Raw genomic sequence first — 21,033 nt, 5'->3', positions numbered from 1 at the left:
TGTACAGATCCCGTCAGTCCTTACTATAGAGACAAATTAAATGTTCTAAAACACTGTAACATGATAAATCAGCCATACTTTATAGAACTATCAAGCGTACAATTAGTTTGCTATAGATGTTATTCTTATGCGTGTGAATTACAAAGGTCAGACATGGGGTATATTATTCGATAAAAAAGGGGGAATTTATCTTTATGTCTGCCGTTAGCTTTGTTGGCGGCAATATTGCCATTATCTGCAACAAACTTATCAACCTTTCTTGCAATGTTGATAAATTTATCATATTTTCAAATAGGTCGACACATGTTTCTCCAATTTGTATGCCTCCCCCCTTACTGGAATGAGACTACACAAAATTTTGGAACATTTTTTTAAAAGTTACACTTCTTAAACGTGTCTAAATCCTGGCCAAGTGCGTGGTGCAAATGGCTCTAATCTGACGTGCATGGTGCAAATGGCTCTAATCTCTGGTGCAAATGGTTAAAGCGGTTGTCCATTTTCTGGCTACTGTTGATCAGTGTGTTTGTAAGATGACTACATGGCATTACTAATATAGCCAGTATTGAAATTCTGTGCCATTTCCATTAGTTCATAAGGTATGCCCCCTTATTAACCCAGTTTTCTGTGCTTTAGGCATGAAGGTCCAGTCCATAACATGGCTGCTGATAGAGGGTCAAGTGACCGGACATATCACTCAGTCTCCTCCATTCAAATACACCCCACCTGTTATCTGCACTGTTGGGTTTAATGCAGGTGCAGTGTGTTTCAATGGAGGAGGCTCAATTATATCTGGTCACATGACATCAGCGGCCATCTTATGTACAGGCCCTGTGTGTGGACGGCACAGAAGATCTGCCTAACAAGGGACATGGTTCATGAAATATAGCAAACGGCACAGAATATCAACAAGGCTATATTAGTAAGTGCCATCTAGTCATCTTACAAACATGTTGGTCAAGCCAAGCCAGAAAGTGGCCAACCCCTTTAATGATGTGTTTTACAGTAGATACGAAAAAAGGAGTGCCCGAAAAAAAGAGTGAAGAAATTTATAATTGGGGACCATTTTTCCCCCCCTTCAAGATACAGTATGTGGGGGTTAGTAGTAGAGGCAGCCATATGAAAGTGACTCTTCAGGCTCCCTGACAAATACAGTACCTGATAATCTTTTTTTAGTCTTTGGTGGTTTTGTAGCCTGTACTGTACATAGTGGACAATCTAAAGAGGAAGAGCTGTATTTGGGAGGCTCTACTTCAGACCCCCTTTAGACATTGTAGTTAAGCTGTGCTCATAGATCGAAGTCACAATCTGGTGCTGGAGAAGCTGAGGCATGTAGTTGGAGTCTAATGGCTCATTTAGAAGCTCTGAACTAGAAGGCAATTATCAGGAAGGGACTGTTCCTTCCCAAAAACCCAGAGTCCCCCAACTCCTCCGACTCCAAAAACCCAGCCGATCATCTATGTGAAGGGGTCCTAGAGCTTGTGCGAGTGCTGCGTCCTCTTCAGTGCTGTGATAACTTTGCACTGTCTGCTACAATCTAGACGGCGTGCCGGTAATCATTGACAAGGATGCAGCGCTTGCATGAGCACCACTACCCCTTCACACAGCTGATCTGCGGCAGTTTCGGGAGTCAGACCCCACTGATCTGATATTGATAACCTATCATGAGGAGAGGTCATCAATATATGTTCCAGGATAAACCGTTTAACACTATACACACGTCACTCAAGACAAGGACGGTAATTACTTTATATCACTCATATTATTATACCTACCAGATTTATTTTTTTATTTTTTTGCAAGTATGAAGCAGACTGACATCTTTGTTGATTGCTGATAAGGCTTGCTCTTTTAAGCCCCACCCATCTGATAATTAAGCTCCACCTCTTTCCCCTCTGACTGGAAGAAGCATTTTATATCAATCCCTTCATATTTTACTCAGGTTAGGCGGTGTTCACATCACCGCTTTATATTTCCATTGTTCTGCTCCATTAGAGGATCAGAGCAAAGGAAATAAAGGAAGTGTCATATAGGGCACATAACGGACCCGTATATAGTGGAGCACTCCGTTGACCATAATTGAGTGTGTTTAGTTTCCATTTAGACTCCTACTTTTTTTTACCAGAGAAAAAAGTCCTGCATGCAGGACTTTTTTTGTCTGGTCTTTTTGACAGAATCTGCGACAGAGGCCCCAAAATAAGCCAACAATGCAGGTGTGAAGTTGCCTTTAGCAGTACTGCCTGGTCTGTCTGGCAGCTGCCCATCTTCCTTCCACTTGGCTTCTGTGCAGACAATACCAGCCTCTGCCTTTAGAGTCTTCTCACCTCGCCACATCAATCCTTTTTCTGTGCAGGGCATTGTAGCTGCTGATTCCTTAGTGTCAGTCTGGTAAGTTCCTTACTTTATGTAGATGGACTCACCAGTGCACGGCATGGTCCCGGGAGCACGTTCCTTATCTCTGGCAATATAAGACAGGGGTTGGAGCCAGTGATTTTGCAGCGAACCGGACCGCAGGGGCAATCTGTGAGCCACGGTGGGCTGATGGGGGTAGTAGTCGTATTCACAATTTTTTTTGTAGCTCCCTGGCCCGGTGTGCAGTCATGGGGAAGACAGCACTAAATCCTCCGGGGCACTTTTTAGTACAGGGATCACCAGCCAGATGGTGGTTGAGGTACTCTTGATGGTATAGGTGTTTAGGGTGCTTTTGAGGCTGGGACCCCGGTTGTCTGTGACACCAGCACCGTTAGGTGCCAATGAAGGTGGTAGAAAGGATGAGGAGTCAATTGTTGTAAACAACAGAACTTTTACTTGATCAATTGTCTGAGGATAGTCAGTACAGTTCATATAGATAGCAAAAGTAATAATCCAAATATGGGTTCAGCTGTAATCCTTATAACATGCTTGGCAATTGCAGTTTGAGAAGTTTTCCTTCTTTCTATATCTGTCTCTACTTTGTCCACACTCTAGCACTCATGTACTGAATATAATAACTCTTACTGGTCAGTAGAAATCCACAGGGCGGTCTCCCTAATGGCAGGCATCAGTCTTCTGCTCCATTCTTTGGAAAGGATGCTCACTGAAGAATCACGGTTCACTATGTCCATAGAGGCATGCAGTAAAGGATAATTCTGCGCACTAATCATCCGGCTGTGTCCAGGTACTTTTAGATTCCTCCTGGTCACTGGTGCTTGTGAAGTCTTTGGCTAATTTAGCTCTAACCTCCACTAGACTTTCTCTATATCCAGACGTAGACTCACTGGTCCTTAGCTTGATCAGGGCCAAGGGGCTAAAATAGCAGCTACATGGAGGATTAGGTCTGTTCCGCTTCTCTATTAACTTCCTTCCTTCTGTTCTGTTAACTTACTTCTCACTACTCTCAACCGACCTTATTAGCATACCCCAGACTATATAGATGCAAGTGTTGCCAGCACCCCCTAGGGGCAAATAGATGTAATGATTCCTAACAGCCTGGTAACAGGAATTACAGCTTGATACCACAATACATTAAATACACATATATCAAAAGTTTAAAGTGCCCACATACACTCACCTAAAGAATTATTAGGAACACCATACTAATACGGTGTTGGACCCCCTTTTGCCTTCAGAACTGCCTTAATTCTATGTGGCATTGATTCAACAAGGTGCTGATAGCATTCTTTAGAAATGTTGGCCCATATTGATAGGATAGCATCTTGCAGTTAATGGAGATTTGAGGGATGCACATTCAGGGCACGAAGCTCCCGTTCCACCACATCCCAAAGATGCTCTATTGGGTTGAGATCTGGTGACTGTGGAGGCCATTTTAGTACAGTGAACTCATTGTCATGTTCAAGAAACCAATTTGAAATTATTCGAGCTTTGTGACATGGTGCATTATCCTGCTGGAAGTAGCCATCAGAGGATGGGTACATGGTGGTCATGAAGGGATGGACATGGTCAGAAACAATGCTCAGGTAGCCCGTGGCATTTAAACGATGCCCAATTGGCACTAAGGGGCCTAAAGTGTGCCCAGAAAACATCCCCCACACCATTACACCACCACCACCAGCCTGCACAGTGGTAACAAGGCATGATGGATACATGTTCTCATTCTGTTTACGCCAAATTCAGACTCTACCATTTGAATGTCTCAACAGAAATCGAGACTCATCAGACCAGGCAACATTTTTCCAGTCTTCAACAGTCCAATTTTGGTGAGCTCGTGCAAATTGTAGCCTCTTTTTCCTATTTGTAGTGGAGATGAGTGGTACCCGGTGGGGTCTTGTTGTAGCCCATCCGCCTCAAGGTTGCGCCTGTTGTGGCTTCACAAATGCTTTGCTGCATACCTCGGTTGTAACGAATGGTTATTTCAGTCAACGTTGCTCTTCTATCAGCTTGAATCAGTCGGCCCATTATCCTCTGACCTCTAGCATCCACAAGGCATTTTTGCCCACAGGACTGCCGCATACTGGATGTTTTTCCCTTTTCACACCATTCTTTGTAAACCCTAGAAATGGTTGTGCGTGAAAATCCCAGTAACTGAGCAGATTGTGAAATACTCAGACCGGCCCGTCTGGCACCAACAACCATGCCACACTCAAAATTGCTTAAATCACCTTTCTTTCCCATTCTGACATTCAGTTTGGAGTTCAGGAGATTGTCTTGACCAGGACCACACCCCTAAATGCATTGAAGCAACTGCCATGTGATTGGTTGACTAGATAATTGCATTAATGAGAAATAGAACAGGTGTTCCTAATAATTCTTTAGGTGAGTGCATAACACATAGTGGGACACTCCAATTTGACTGGGAGAGCTGATGTCTGCACAGAACCTTCAGCATTCTGCACAGGATGCTCAGATTTAACCGGGGGCAGGATGACCTATTTAAGCGGCCCACTGCCTGAACCGCGCAATGGGAATTGGCAGGGCAAATATTCTGTTTGCTACAGTATCCCCGATCCTCTATGAACACTGCTGTGAAAAAAAACTAGAGTGCCTAAAGGAAAACCTATGTATAATTCCCAACTAGACGTTTCTCTGTTGGACCCCAATAACCACTAAAGTCCCAAATACAGTACTTCATTAAAATTTCTAAACTGAGCTGTGGAATATATTTGGCCTCTGGTAATAGTAGAATGGACTATCTGTATTGAATAGTGTTGAGCACAAATATTCGAAAAGCAAATATTTATCTTGAATTTCGCCACTTTGAGAATTCGCAAATATTTCAAATATAGTGCTATATATTCGTTATATCGAATATTTGAAATTTTTTCCATCTGAACACATGATTCCTCCTTGCTTCTTGCTTGTGGGCCAATGAGTCAAGCAGGGAGGAATCATGACTTCAGATGGAAAAAAATGATGAATATTCTAAAAACGAATATATATATCACTATATTCTTTAGTGCTCTATATTCGTTTTTAACACACGCCTGTATTGATCACGTAATATTCGCATATTACGCGATCATCACCTTGCCGATTTTAGAGAGAAAAAAAAAAAAAAGTAGAATATAATGAATATTCAACGGATATTCTACAAAATATTCGCAAAATATCACAAATTCGAATATGACCCCTGCCGCTCATCACTTGTGTAGAAGCAGCTAGAGAAGTGAGCTATTATTTGCTGGATACTAGGTTTATGGACAATGTATTTAATGAAATTATATTGTAACGCAGCTAGTACTATGTATCATACTCCTCCAAATCTAACCATATTACCTGAGACGTCTATCTGCGGTTTCAAAGACAACTCCAAAGTTCCTTTTCACAGCTGTGACTCATGGATCACAAGAACATATCATGGCTTCAGTATGTTTTCCTCCAGATCTTAGAACAAAATGACCCAGATAGATATCTTTTCATGTTATCTTGGTGATTCCATTTAATCTGCGTTACATTTATCTCATTAGACATCTCCAGACTATTCCAGAAATAAAATTTCTAATTTAGAGATAAATGTCACCATTGTGACTAATGACATCATTGGTCATCCAATGAAAAGCAAATGTCTGCAGTATAATGATGTTTCATTAGTATTTGCACTGTGAATTTTTAATTAAAATAAGTAATTTCCAAATGACAACATTTCATATTATGATCTGCTTCCCTATTATTAAAAGGTATTCCTGGGACTATAAACGATCAAGGGAAATTCCTTTGCCTACGTGGCCTTCTGAAACATTTAGGCCCCTTTCACACGGGCGAGTATTCCGCGCGGATGCGATGTGTGATGTGAACGCATTGCACCCGCACTGAATCCTGACCCATTCATTTCTATGGGGCTGTGCACACGAGCGGTGATTTTCACGCATCCCTTGTGCGTTGCATGAAAATCGCAGCATGCTCTATATTGTGCGTTTTCCACGCAACGCAGGCCCCATAGAAGTGAATGGGGCTGCGTGAAAATCGCAAGCATCCACAAGCAAGTGCTGATGCGGTGCGATTTTCACGCACGGTTGCTAGGAGACGATCGGGATGGAGACCCGATCATTATTATTTTCCCTTATAACATGGTTATAAGGGAAAATAATAGCATTCTGAATACAGAATGCATCGTACAATAGCGCTGGAGGGGTTAAAAAAATAAAAATAAAAATTTAACTCACCTTAATCCAGTTGATCGCGCTGCCGGCATCTCCTTCTGTCTCCTTCTTTGCTGTGTGCAGGAAAAGGACCTGTGGTGACGTCACTCCGGTCATTACATGATCCATCACCATGGTAAAAGATCATGTGACGGACCATGTGATGACCGGAGTGACGTCACCACAGGTCCTTTTCCTGCACACAGCAAAGAAGAAGACAGAAGAGATACCGGGCTGCGCGATCAAGTGGATTAAGGGGAGTTAAATTATTATTATTATTTTTTTAACCCCTCCAGCCCTATTTTACTTTGCATTCTGTATTCAGAATGCTATTATTTTCTCTTATAACCATGTTATAAGGGAAAATAATACAATCTACAGAACACCGATCCCAAGCCCGAACTTCTGTGAAGAAGTTCGGGTTTGGGTACCAAACATGCAGATTTTTCTTACGCGCGTGCAAAACGCATTACAATGTTTTGCACTCGCGCGGAAAAATCGCGCATGTTCCCGCAACGCACCCGCACATTTTATCGCAACGCCAGTGTGAAAGAGGCCTTATACTTTCCTGCTCCCTACCACCTCAGTCCTATGTGCTGGCTCCCATTCCTCCATCTTCTGATCTAGTCTACGGCTTGCCTTCTTCTGGACATATGCTGTGCTGCAGGCAATGACTGGCTTCATCGGTGACATGTCCTCAAGCATTCCTGAAAAACCCATTTAAAGGGGTTGGCCCATCTGGGACATTGGTGTCATATTTCTAGGACACGGATCAGCAATCTTCGGCACTCCAGCTGCTGTGAAACTACAACTCCCAGCATGCAAATATGCTCATCTGTTCTCACAACTCCCATAGAAGTGAAAGGAGCATTCTGGGAGTTGTCAGTTCAAAACATCTGGAGTGCCGGAAGTTGCTGACTCCTGCTCTAGGTTATGCGTATCAATTTCAGATAGGTGTGGGTCCCACCTCTGGGACCCATTGCTATCTAGAGAACAGTGTCCCCAAAGTGAAGGAGAGCACTATGTGCATGCATGCTGTGCTCTCCATTCATTGCCATGGGACCTTTTTTCAGTCCCATAGTGCTGGATGAAGAGCACACAGCATAAGTGCAGCCACCTCTACATTCACTGCTATGGGACTGCCGGAGATTTCCAAGTGAGCGCTGAGCTATTTTTGGAACTGCTTATGCTTTGTTAGACCTTGCCAGATGTGTAACTTAAAGCTCCTGGGCCCCAATGGAAAATCAGGAATGTCATGGTTCTATACAGGCAAACCATGTGATAACCCCCTTCGTCTTTTTTAACATTCATACCCATTAATTTTTATTTTTTTTGTACATCAAGTCATTTTGCCATACACATCAGTAAGACTTTAATTTCTTTTCTTTTTCACTTTTATAATGGCCTCCAATACAAAAATACCTCCACATAACTTAATCAAAACTCTGCTTTATTGAATATAAACACATACATAGACATAAAAATAGCAGCAGTTGATATTCCAAAAGAGGACATAAAGGTCACTGCAGAGTCAGTCTACAAAGATCCACCTATGTCAAAAGTCAAATAAATTACTCTGCACCCAATACTTACAATTGTCATGTAGTGATGTCGCGAACATAAAATTTTCAGTTCGCGAACAGCGAACGCGAACTTCCGCAAATGTTCGCGAACTGGCGAACCGGGCGAACCGCCATAGACTTCAATAGACAGGCGAATTTTAAAACCCACAGGGACTCTTTCTGGCCACAATAGTGATGAGAAAGTTGTTTCAAGGGGTCTAACACCTGGACTGTGGCATGCCGGAGGGGGATCTATGGCAAAACTCCCATGGAAAATTACGTAGTGGACGCAGAGTCGGGTTTTAATCCATAAAGGGCATAAATCAACTAACATTCCTAAATTGTTTGGAATAACGTGCTTTAAAACATCCAGTGTGTGTATACGATCAGGTATGATGTTGTATCGATCAGGTAGTGTAAGGGTTACGCCCGCATCACAGACATTGACAGACCAAACTCCCCTTTTAATGCACCGCAAACAGTTCATTTGCACAACCGCAAACTCCCCATTTGCACAAGGTTGGATACCAAGCTAGCCACGTCCCGGTGATGTCATTGAAGGTTTCTTCCTCCACCCAGCCACGTACAACACCAAGGGTCCCCGAAAGGTCAATTGAATTGATTTTTCGAACGGGGAGATGGTTAAAAAAACGCTGGCTCCCTCCCCTTTGTTTTTATCCACGGTGACTGCGTCTGCGCCGTGCAATTTACTGTCACACCCGATATGAGTGGTATTTTCTGTAGTACTATTCTCATCAGTTTAATCCCTCTAACGTCCCCGACTCCCCAATCTGGGGGCCATTTATTAAACAGATTTTTCGGACGGGGAGATGGTTAAAAAAACGCTGGCTCCCTCCACCGATATGAGTGGTATTTTCTGTAGTATTATTCTCATCAGTTTAATCCCTGTTACGTCCCATATCAGGAATTGCCTTTTATGAAAAAAAATTTAGGCCGGGTACCTTCGACTGCCTTCACAGTGACAGACCAAACTCTCATACACTAAACTGAATTGATTTCAGGAACCGGGAGATGGAAAAAGCAGCTTGGTCGGTCCTCTTACTCCCAAATTGGGGCACTGCGCGTGCACAGAGCAATGTGCTGTGACACCCTATATGAGTGGTGTCTTAACTAGTACTATTGCTATCAGTTTAATCCCTGTTACGGACCCTATCCGGTCGAATTGATTAACCATTGTCGAATCCCCCATTGACATCCCCCTTATAAGCTGTGTAAAGCATATTTTTTAGTTTGGTTTTGAACTGCTGCATCCTTTCCGACTTTTGGTAATTTGGTAACATTTCTGCCACTTTCTGCTTATACCGGGGGTCTAGTAGCGTGGCCACCCGATCGCTTTTGGTCTGACCATAATGAAGCAACGGCCTTATCATCTGGGGTGTGGCAACATTGCCAACACACTTTTATAGAGGTGATGATGATTGCTTCATTGTGATACGCAAGCCCCTTCACCACAACAAGGTAACGATCACGAAGGGGAATTGACACTTGTATGTGCCTTTTTTTTTTGGTTTGTTTTTGCAGCCACAGTGCTGCACCATAGGACAGAAAAATTAGGCATGTACACATGCCTGAAAAATAATGGCACTGTTGCAGACGCTATTGTAGCAGCGGCCGGAAAAATTTATGTTTTCCAGGCAGAAAAGTGACTAAAACATTACGGCTTGAACCCTAGTTGGTGGTGGAGAATTCACGAAAGTCATCCGGTATGCAGACATTAAATACAGCAGCGTGGGGACCATTTTGAGGCCAAGGCATGTAATCAGGCCTTTTGTTAGTCAAACGTATCCCCCACTGTCAGTCCCTTCGGGATCCATGCCTCATTCATCTTTATGAAGGTGAGGTAATCAACACTTTTTTGACCGAGGCGACTTCTCTTGTCAGTGACAATGCCTCCTGCTGCACTGAAGCTCCTTTCTGACAGGACACTTGAAGCAGGGCAGGCCAGAAGTTCTATCGCAAACTGGGATAGCTCAGGCCACAGGTCAAGCCTGCACACCCAGTAGTGAAGGGGTTCATTGCTCCTCAGAGTGTCGATATCTGCTGTTAAGGCGAGGTAGTCTGCTACCTGTCGGTCGAGTCGTTCTCTAAGGCTGGATCCCGAAGGGCTGTGGCGATGAGTAGGACTGAAAAAGCTCCGCATGTCCTCCATCAACAACACATCTGTAAATCGTCCAGTCCTTGCCGCCGTGGTAGGAGGAGGATTACACTCACCTCTTCCCCTGTTAGATTCCCGTTGTGCTGTGACATCTCCCTTATAAGCTGTGTAAAGCATATTTTTTAGTTTGGTTTTGAACTGCTGCATCCTTTCCGACTTTCGGTAATTTTGTAACATTTCTGCCACTTTCTGCTTATACCGGGGGTCTAGTAGCGTGGTCACCCAGTACAGATCGTTCTCCTTTATCCTTTTTATACGTGGGTCCCTCAACAGACATGACAGCATGAAAGACCCCATTTGAACAAGGTTGGATGCAGAGCTTCTCATTTCCCGTTCCTCGTCCTCACTGATGTCATTGACGGTCTGTTCTTCCCCCCAGCCACGTACAACACCATGGGTCCCAGATAGGTGACAACAACGAGCACCCTGGGGTGCCTGCTGTGGTTGGTCTTCCTCCTCCTCAAAGCCGCCACATTCCTCCTCTGACTCCTCTTCCTCATACTCCTCTTCCAGCGTTGCTGCAGGTCCGGCAAGCGATGATGACAAGGCTGTTTCTGGTGGTGATGGTGACCACAACTCTTCCTCTTCCTCTTCACGCTCATCTACAGCCTGATCCAGAACTCTTCGCAGGGCACGCTCCAGGAAGAAAACAAATGGGATGAGGTCGCTGATGGTGGCTTCGGTGCGACTGACTAGGTTTGTCACCTCCTCAAAAGGACGCATAAGCCTACAGGCATTGCGCATGAGTGTCCAGTAACGTGGCAAAAAGATTCCCAGCTCCGCAGAGGCTGTCCTAGCACCCCGGTCATACAAATACTCGTTGACGGCTTTTTCTTGTTGGAGCAGGCGGTCGAACATTAGGAGTGTTGAATTCCAACGTGTCGGGCTGTCGCATATCAAGCGCCTCACTGGCATGTTGTTTCGCCGCTGAATATCGGAAAAGTGCGCCATGGCCGTGTAGGAACGCCTGAAATGGCCACACACCTTCCTGGCCTGCTTGAGGACGTCCTGTAAGCCTGGGTACTTAGACACAAAACGTTGTACGATGAGATTCAACACATGTGCCATGCACGGCACATGTGACAACTTGCCCAAATTTAATGCCGCCAACAGATTGCTTCCATTGTCACACACCACTTTGCCGATCTCCAGTTGGTGCGGGGTCAGCCACTGATCCACCTGTGCGTTCAGGGCGGACAGGAGTGCTGGTCCTGTGTGGCTCTCTGCTTTCAGGCAAGTCAACCCCAAGATAGCGTTACACTGTCGTATCCGGGATGTGGAATAGCCCCTGGGGAGCTGGGGGGAATCAGTTGATGTGCAGCCAGACGCCGCAGCAGAAGAGGACTCAGCCGAGGAGGAAATTAAAGAGGATGGAGTAGGAGTAGAGGAGGTGGCAGTAGGTCTGCCTGCAAGTCGTGGTGGTGTCACCAACTCCGCTGCAGAGCCACGCATTCCATGCTTGTCAGCCGTCAGCAGGTTGACCCAATGCGCAGTATACGTGATATACCTGCCCTGACCGTGCTTTGCAGACCAGGTATCAGTGGTCAGATGGACCCTTGCCCCAACACTGTATGCCAGAGATGCCATGACTTCCTTTTCAATGACATGGTAGAGGTTTGGGATTGCCTTTTTTGAAAAAAAAATTCGTCCGGGTACCTTCCACTGTGGTGTCCCAATAGCGACAAATTTTTTGAAGGCCTCAGACTCTACCAGCTGGTATGGTAAAAGCTGGCGGGCTAAGAGTTCCGTCAAGCCAGCTGTCAGTCGCCGGGCAAGGGGGTGACTTTGTGACATTGGCTTCTTATGCTCAAACATGTCCTTGACAGACACCTGACTGTGGGCAGATGAGCAGGAACTGCTGAAGGTGAGAGATGGAGTGGCGGGTGGTTGAGAGGGGGCAGGGAGGACAGCAGTGGTTGACGTGGCTGAAGATGCAGGACCAGGAGGAGCATGGTGGCTTTGAGTTTGTGTGCTGCTTGTACTCATGTGTTGATCCCATAGGCGTTTGTGATGTGAGATCATGTGCCTTCGCAAAGCAGTTGTACCAAGGTGGGTGTTGGACTTCCCACGACTCAGTTTCTTTTGGCACAGGTTGCAAATGGCATTGCTTTTATCAGAGGCAGACACACAAAAAAAATGCCACACTGCTGAGCTTTGCAATGACGGCATTCTAGTGGTGGCAACAGCATGCGTTGACTGGCGTGCTGTCTGGCTGACCCCAGGTGCCGATACATGCTGTCTGACTGTGCCACTAACTCCTTGCGACGACCTCCCCCTGCTTCCAACTCGTCTCCTCATTCTCTCTGTCTCCCCTTCAGAACTTTCCCCCTCTTCTTCTCTTCGAGCAGGCACCCACGTGGCATCCGTGGACACATCGTCATCATCAACCGCTTCACTTGTATCTGACACCTCAGCAAAGGAAGCAGCAGCGGGTACAACATCATCATCATCACACTGTACGTCCATGTGTGTAATCCTGCCTGACTGAGACATATCCCCGTAATCTACATCATCTGGCAATAATGGTTGCGCATCACTAATTGCATCCAACTGATGTGTAAATAACTCCTCTGACGGATCAAGTGAAGCGGCTGTGGTGGCTGTGGTGGTAGTGGCGACGGGCGGGTGCGTGGTAACTTGAGAGCAGGTGACCGAAGCTGAGTTGGAGGAGGATGGTGCGTCAAGGTTCTTAGCGGAAGCTGTTGAAGATTGGGTGTCCTGTCTAAGCCAGTCAACTACGTCCTCTGAATTTTTCGGGTTCAGGGTACGTGGCCTCTGAAAACTGGGCATTATTCCAGGGACAGTGGAAATCACAGCACCACGACCACGACGGCCCCTGCGGGGTGGCCTGCCTCTGCCTGTCATTTTTTTTTTAGATAAGTGGTACTACGCGTGCTAGGTACTGTGCCACCCGGTATGAGTGGTTGGCACTGGCAGTGGGCACACTACAGTCTGTGGAAGTGGGCCTGACACACACTGGCAGCAGGCAAGCAACTGAATTTAGACTACTGTCTAAAAATTAAATGCCTTATTTATCGGCAAGCTACTGTGCCACCCGGTATCAGTGGTTGGCACTGGCAGTGGGCACACTACAGTCAGTGGAAGCGGGCCTGACACACACTGGCAGCAGGCAAGCAACTGAAATTACACTAAAGTGTAAAAATTAAATGCCTTATTTATCGACAAGCTACTGTGCCACCCGGTATCAGTGGTTGGCACTGGCAGTGGGCACACTACAGTCAGTGGAAGCGGGCCTGACACACACTGGCAGCCGGCAAGCAACTGAATTTAGACTACTGTCTAAAAATTAAATGCCTTATTTATCGGCAAGCTACTGTGCCACCCGGTATCAGTGGTTGGCACTGGCAGTGGGCACACTACAGTCAGTAGAAGCGGGCCTGACACACACTGGCAGCAGGCAAGCAACTGAAATTACACTAAAGTGTAAAAATTAAATGCCTTATTTATCGGCAAGCTACTGTGCCACCCGGTATGAGTGGTTGGCACTGGCAGTGGGCACACTACAGTCAGTAGAAGCGGGCCTGACACACACTGGCAGCAGGCAAGCAACTGAAATTACACTAAAGTGTAAAAATTAAATGCCTTATTTATCGGCAAGCTACTGTGCCACCCGGTATGAGTGGTTGGCACTGGCAGTGGGCACACTACAGTCAGTGGAAGAGGGCCTGACACACTGACTGGCAGCAGGCAAGCAACTGAATTTAGACTACTGTCTAAAAATTAAATGCCTTATTTATCGGCAAGCTACTGTGCCACCCGGTATCAGTGGTTGGCACTGGCAGTGGGCACACTACAGTCAGTGGAAGCGGGCCTGACACACACTGGCAGCAGGCAAGCAACTGAAATTACACTAAAGTGTAAAAATTAAATGCCTTATTTATCGGCAAGCTACTGTGCCACCCGGTATCAGTGGTTGGCACTGGCAGTGGGCACACTACAGTCAGTAGAAGCGGGCCTGACACACACTGGCAGCAGGCAAGCAACTGAAATTACACTAAAGTGTAAAAATTAAATGCCTTATTTATCGGCAAGCTACTGTGCCACCCGGTATGAGTGGTTGGCACTGGCAGTGGGCACACTACAGTCAGTGGAAGAGGGCCTGACACACTGACTGGCAGCAGGCAAGCAACTGAATTTAGACTACTGTCTAAAAATTAAATGCCTTATTTATCGGCAAGCTACTGTGCCACCCGGTATCAGTGGTTGGCACTGGCAGTGGGCACACTACAGTCAGTGGAAGCGGGCCTGACACACACTGGCAGCAGGCAAGCAACTGAAATTACACTAAAGTGTAAAAATTAAATGCCTTATTTATCGGCAAGCTACTGTGCCACCCGGTATCAGTGGTTGGCACTGGCAGTGGGCACACTACAGTCAGTGGAAGAGGGCCTGACACACACTGGCAGCAGGCAAGCAACTGAATTTAGACTACTGTCTAAAAATTAAATGCCTTATTTATCGGCAAGCTACTGTGCCACCCGGTATCAGTGGTTGGCACTGGCAGTGGGCACACTACAGTCAGTTGAAGTCGGCCTGACACACACTAGCAGCAGGCAAGCAGCTGAAATTACACTAAAGTGTAAAAATTAAATGCCTTTTTTATGCAAAGTCCTGTGCCAGCCGGTATGAGTGGTGGGCACTGGCAGTGGGCACACTACAGTCAGTGGAAGTCAGCCTGACACACACTGGCAGGCAACTAACCTTAGATTAAAGTGTAAAAATTAAGTGCCTATTTTTTAAGCAAAGTCCTGTGCCACTCGGTATGACAGGGGTGGGCACTGGCAGTGGGCACACTACAGTCAGTTGAAGTCGGCCTGACACACACTAGCAGCAGGCAAGCAGCTGAAATTACATTAAAGTGTAAAAATTAAATGCCTTTTTTAAGCAAAGTCCTGTGCCAGCCGGTATGAGTGGTGGGCACTGGCAGTGGGCACACTACAGTCAGTGGAAGTCAGCCTGACACACACTGGCAGGCAACTAACCTTAGATTAAAGTGTAAAAATTAAGTGCCTATTTTTTAAGCAAAGTCCTGTGCCACTCGGTATGACAGGGGTGGGCACTGGCAGTGGGCACACTACAGTCAGTTGAAGTCGGCCTGACACACACTAGCAGCAGGCAAGCAGCTGAAATTACACTAAAGTGTAAAAATTAAATGCCTTTTTTATGCAAAGTCCTGTGCCAGCCGGTATGAGTGGTGGGCACTGGCAGTGGGCACACTACAGTCAGTGGAAGTCAGCCTGACACACACTGGCAGGCAACTAACCTTAGATTAAAGTGTAAAAATTAAGTGCCTATTTTTTAAGCAAAGTCCTGTGCCACTCGGTATGACAGGGGTGGGCACTGGCAGTGGGCACACTACAGTCAGTTGAAGTCGGCCTGACACACACTAGCAGCAGGCAAGCAGCTGAAATTACATTAAAGTGTAAAAATTAAATGCCTTTTTTAAGCAAAGTCCTGTGCCAGCCGGTATGAGTGGTGGGCACTGGCAGTGGGCACACTACAGTCAGTGGAAGTCAGCCTGACACACACTGGCAGGCAACTAACCTTAGATTAAAGTGTAAAAATTAAGTGCCTATTTTTTAAGCAAAGTCCTGTGCCACTCGGTATGACAGGGGTGGGCACTGGCAGTGGGCACACTACAGTCAGTTGAAGTCGGCCTGACACACACTAGCAGCAGGCAAGCAGCTGAAATTACATTAAAGTGTAAAAATTAAATGCCTTTTTTAAGCAAAGTCCTGTGCCAGCCGGTATGAGTGGTGGGCACTGGCAGTGGGCACACTACAGTCAGTGGAAGTCAGCCTGACACACACTGGCAGGCAACTAACCTTAGATTAAAGTGTAAAAATTAAGTGCCTATTTTTTAAGCAAAGTCCTGTGCCACTCGGTATGACAGGGGTGGGCACTGGCAGTGGGCACACTACAGTCAGTTGAAGTCGGCCTGACACACACTAGCAGCAGGCAAGCAGCTGAAATTACATTAAAGTGTAAAAATTAAATGCCTTTTTTAAGCAAAGTCCTGTGCCAGCCGGTATGAGTGGTGGGCACTGGCAGTGGGCACACTACAGTCAGTGGAAGTCAGCCTGACACACACTGGCAGGCAACTAACCTTAGATTAAAGTGTAAAAATTAAGTGCCTATTTTTTAAGCAAAGTCCTGTGCCACTCGGGATGACAGGGGTGGGCACTGGCAGTGGGCACACTACAGTCAGTTGAAGTCGGCCTGACACACACTGGCAGGCAACTAACCTTAGATTAAAGTGTAAAAATTAAGTGCCTATTTTTTAAGCAAAGTCCTGTGCCAATCGGGATGACAGGGGTGGGCACTGGCAGTGGGCACACTACAGTCAGTTGAAGTCGGCCTGACACACACTGGCAGGCAACTAACCTTAGATTAAAGTGTAAAAATGAAGTGCCTTTTTTTTAAGCAAAGTCCTGTGCCACACGGGATGACAGGGGTGGGCACTGGCAGTGGGCACACTACAGTCAGTTGAAGTCGGCCTGACACACACTAGCAGCAGGCAAGCAGCTGAAATTACACTAAAGTGTAAAAATTAAATGCCTTTTTTATGCAAAGTCCTGTGCCAGCCGGTATGAGTGGTGGGCACTGGCAGTGGGCACACTACAGTCAGTGGAAGTCAGCCTGACACACACTGGCAGGCAACTAACCTTAGATTAAAGTGTAAAAATTAAGTGCCTTTTTTTAAGCAAAGTCCTGTGCCACACGGAATGACAGGGGTGAGCACTGGCAGTGGGCACACTACAGTCTGTGGGCCTGCAGCTCCTCACACACAGGCAGGCCAGGCAACTGCAATATGTATATAAAGGAAAAAAAAAAAGCAGACTAATGTTGCAGCCCTAAAAAGGGCTTTTTGGGGTGCTGTCAGGACGCTGTCCTTACAGCAGAGATCAGATGAGTCTTTCAGGACTGGAGTGGACACTGAATTCACTAGCCTAGCTATCGATTTCCCAATTAAATCAGCAGCAGTTACAGTCTCCCTCCTCTCACTAAGACTGCAGCTTCAGAATGAATCTAAAATGGATGCTGTGCAGGAGGTGGGAGGGTCTGGGAGGGAGGGTATGCTGCTGATTGGCTGGAATGTGTCTGCTGACTGTGAGGTACAGGGTCAAAGTTTGCTCAATGATGATGTATAGGGGGCGGACCGAACATCGCATGTGTTCGCCCGGCAGAGGCGAACGCGAACAAGCTATGTTCGCCGGGAACTGTTCGCCGTCGGATAGTTCGGGCCATCTCTATTGTCATGTAGAAAAAGCTTAAAAGAGCCAGTTAACAGCTTAGACGTAGTGATATGGGGATCATGTGATTACATAGCAGTAACACCTTCATATGGATGATAGACTCTGCAGCGTCCTCTTCCCAACGCCGTTTTGCCCTAAGGCTTCTTCCAGGGATTTATTAAAATTACAGCAACATGTTTTGTGTACAGCCTTCGATTTGGAACAGTAAATTACATGATGCAAAGGCCATGGATAAGAATTTTGTTAGTAGTCATGGAGATACAGCACAAGGACCTACTAAACCGAAATGCCGGACATTAAAATAAATGAGTCTTACGAATTTTAAGAATTGAACATTTGGGAAATAATTAGGATAATTGATCTATTCACTATTAATAAACTGCACATGCTACCCCCCCCCCCCACCCTTCACCGAAGAGCAAAAGAAAGGAGAAACAATGTGATGCTTATTATATTGAAGGTCATGTATTGCTGGTCTGGACATTATGTGACACAAAGAGCATGTAGCTAAAGCTTGTGTTATCTTATGACTTTATGAGAGCATGCAACTGAGATTCTCAAAGTGACAACCTCAAATGACCTCTTATAGCCTGCACTAGCCATCATAAATTAGCCTGTTTGAACATGGTTGTGTTTGGTACATGTTCTCCTTCACAAGGAAAGTGTCCCGAAAAAGTAGGGATAAGTGCAGCCCTGCTCTCCACCCACACCTCTGTCCCTACCTACTTGCACGGTCCGTCCTAACCGATGGGTTACAACTGGGCGGCAGTCCATAGCTTGCGTACGTGCAGGGGCCTAAAGGAAGGAACAATAAAGGGAGGGAAAAAAAGACACAGACAGAAAACACAGAAGCAAAGGCTTCCCAGGACAGGTAAGAACCGCAACCGGAGTCAAATGCAAGTCGAGGTCAGGAGCCAGGAGATCGCGTCAGTACCAGGGGTATCACAAGGTCAAAGGTCAAATACAAGCCGAGGTCAGGAGCCAAGAGATCGCCTCAGTACCAGGGGTATCACAAGGTCAAAAGTCAAATACAAGCCGAGTTCAAACAAAGGAAGTCACACATGCAGGGAACGCTAGTGAGGTAGCAAGACCAATCACAGGCAACCTGTGGCCAGCAGGATACCTGTTTAAATAGGTCTAATTGATGGGTCACGTGACATGGCCAGCGTCACGTGACCCATGTCTGGCACGCCAATACACCGGAGCGTCGACTCATTGCCATCGGCGCTCAGTTCTCCCCCTGCTCGTTGTCTAGGGGATGAAGGACGCCGGCCACTCGGAGGAAGCCAGGTCCTCTCCGCCCCCTTGTTACCATGGAGACAAGGACGTCGGCCGCGTCCTCGCTCCTCCTGACGCATGCCGCCGGCTCTCCGTTACAGAAAGTTTTTTGCCTTGTCCCAGTACATCAATAATGAAGTCACTTTGCACAGTTTTAATTGACAATTTCCTATGGTTTGGGACTGCAGTTCCTATACAATCCTATGCATCTCCATGGTAACAACCAAAACCTAAATGGTTTGATTCTGCAGTCATATTCCCTTCCATCTATCCTCTACTTCTTACTAACATAATAGTGTTGAGCGAGCATGCTCAGCTGAACTGCTGTTCTGCTCGAGCATCGCTATGCTCGACACATGGCGGTGCTCGGCCGAGTACCGCATGTGCTTGAGCACCATGCTCGAGTCTTATCCCCACACGTTTTGCGGCTGCTATGCAACCAATAAATGTGCAGGTAAGTACTGCTCTCACTGTAATGCCAGTAGCCATGTTGGCTACTGGCATTACAGTGATTGACTGGCTGGAACAAGTCATCGGGTGCTATATAGCACCCGATGACGCATGTTCGGCTCATTTGTAGTCAGGGAGAGCTGCGCTTCGGAAGGGACAGAATGTGTAGGGAGTCTGATCGCAATCAATTTAGTAGAAAAACGTTTCAAAGACCCAAAAGTCCTTTTAAGGACTATTGTGTGTGGTGGCAGGCTGGCAGTATTTTATAGCTACAGTACAATTTTTTTTCCTCCATCATTATCAATACTTTTTCTGCAGTGACTTGTGACATCTGTCCAATACCTTCTGTGAGTCAGGACCAGAGATTGGAGAAATATAAGTGAAAATTAATATATTTTTTCCATCATTTTCAAAACTTTTTCTATAGAGGGTGTGAGGAATATGGATTAATATTTACTGTCAGCCATGTCCTCACACCCCCATTTTCTGACAGATAGCAGAGGTAGTGAACTCCACAGGAAGGCCCTACTTCAAAGCCCCAGCCCTGATTTTCATCTGATTCACCTTTTTGTCAGTCCACATGCAAATTCAACCATCTGACAAGCAGATGGTTGAAATCCACAGGGGGTCCTAGCTCAAAGGATGCCCCAGGTGGATAGACTCACACCTCTTCCAGCAGCTAGGAGCCAGGCCAAGGTAACAATAAGGATCTCTCAGTATGGGGTCCCAAACCTTCACCAGTTCAATCAGATTAGCAGACATATTGGGGCCGGCGAGTTATAAGGAATTAGGAATCGTCCATCCATCCCAGGCATAATTCAGTTATATTTTTGCGATCCTGGGGCAAAGCCAAACATCCACGTAGTCCACAGAAACCAAATAACGGTACCATGCTTGGACTCTAGTTGTAGCCGGAACCCATATGCTCCCAGCACCAGAGAAGGAGGGGTGGGGTCACATCTTGCAAAAGTGTTTGGAGAGACCTGGAAACCGCTGACATCACCACCTTCCCCCCCGTGACTGCAGCTAAGGACGATTCCACCATCATAGACCTTTCAACTACCCGGTAACTGACTTTTACTCTGCTTAACCCTGTTGTACCCATATAACCCGTATCTGTAACCTCAGACCACTGTATATATTCTCTGTGTATATTGTGTTGTATCTAGTGTGCCCTTACGGCGATTAAATATATAATTTAATCTTGTGCTATCTTGTATCTCGATCACGAATCCCCACGTTCGTGTTTTGGCCAAGTTATAAGCTACCGCGGGTTGGTTTCTCATCCTATATAATCCTTTTAGCGGACCGAGTTTATATCAAACGAGAAGCTGGTGGCAGATTTCCCAGGCTGAGACAGCGCTGTTTTCACTGCGGCAGTGAAAAGGCTCTCTCAGCTTGTTGTCTCTCTGTGCCCGAGTGGACAGGAGGTGTGTGTGAAAACTGTACCAACCTGACCTTACCTGCTCCTCCCGGAGGGTGTAACATCACGTTTTTGGTAACCCATGACTATACCGCATCTCGTGAGCTCGACGTAGGTGAAGTCAAGCAGGCACGAGGTTTGGTATTCGTCACAGAGGGTGTCTGCAGTGACTTGTGACATCTGTCCAATACCTTCTGTGTGTCAGGGCCAGAGATTGGAGAAATATAAGTGAAAATTACTATATTTTTTCCATCATTTTCAATACTTTTTATATAGAGGGTGTCTGCAGTGACTT

Source organism: Bufo bufo, chromosome 4, assembly GCF_905171765.1.
Source record: "Bufo bufo chromosome 4, aBufBuf1.1, whole genome shotgun sequence".
Classification (NCBI taxonomy): domain Eukaryota; kingdom Metazoa; phylum Chordata; class Amphibia; order Anura; family Bufonidae; genus Bufo; species Bufo bufo.
This window is presented reverse-complemented; position numbering follows the sequence as displayed.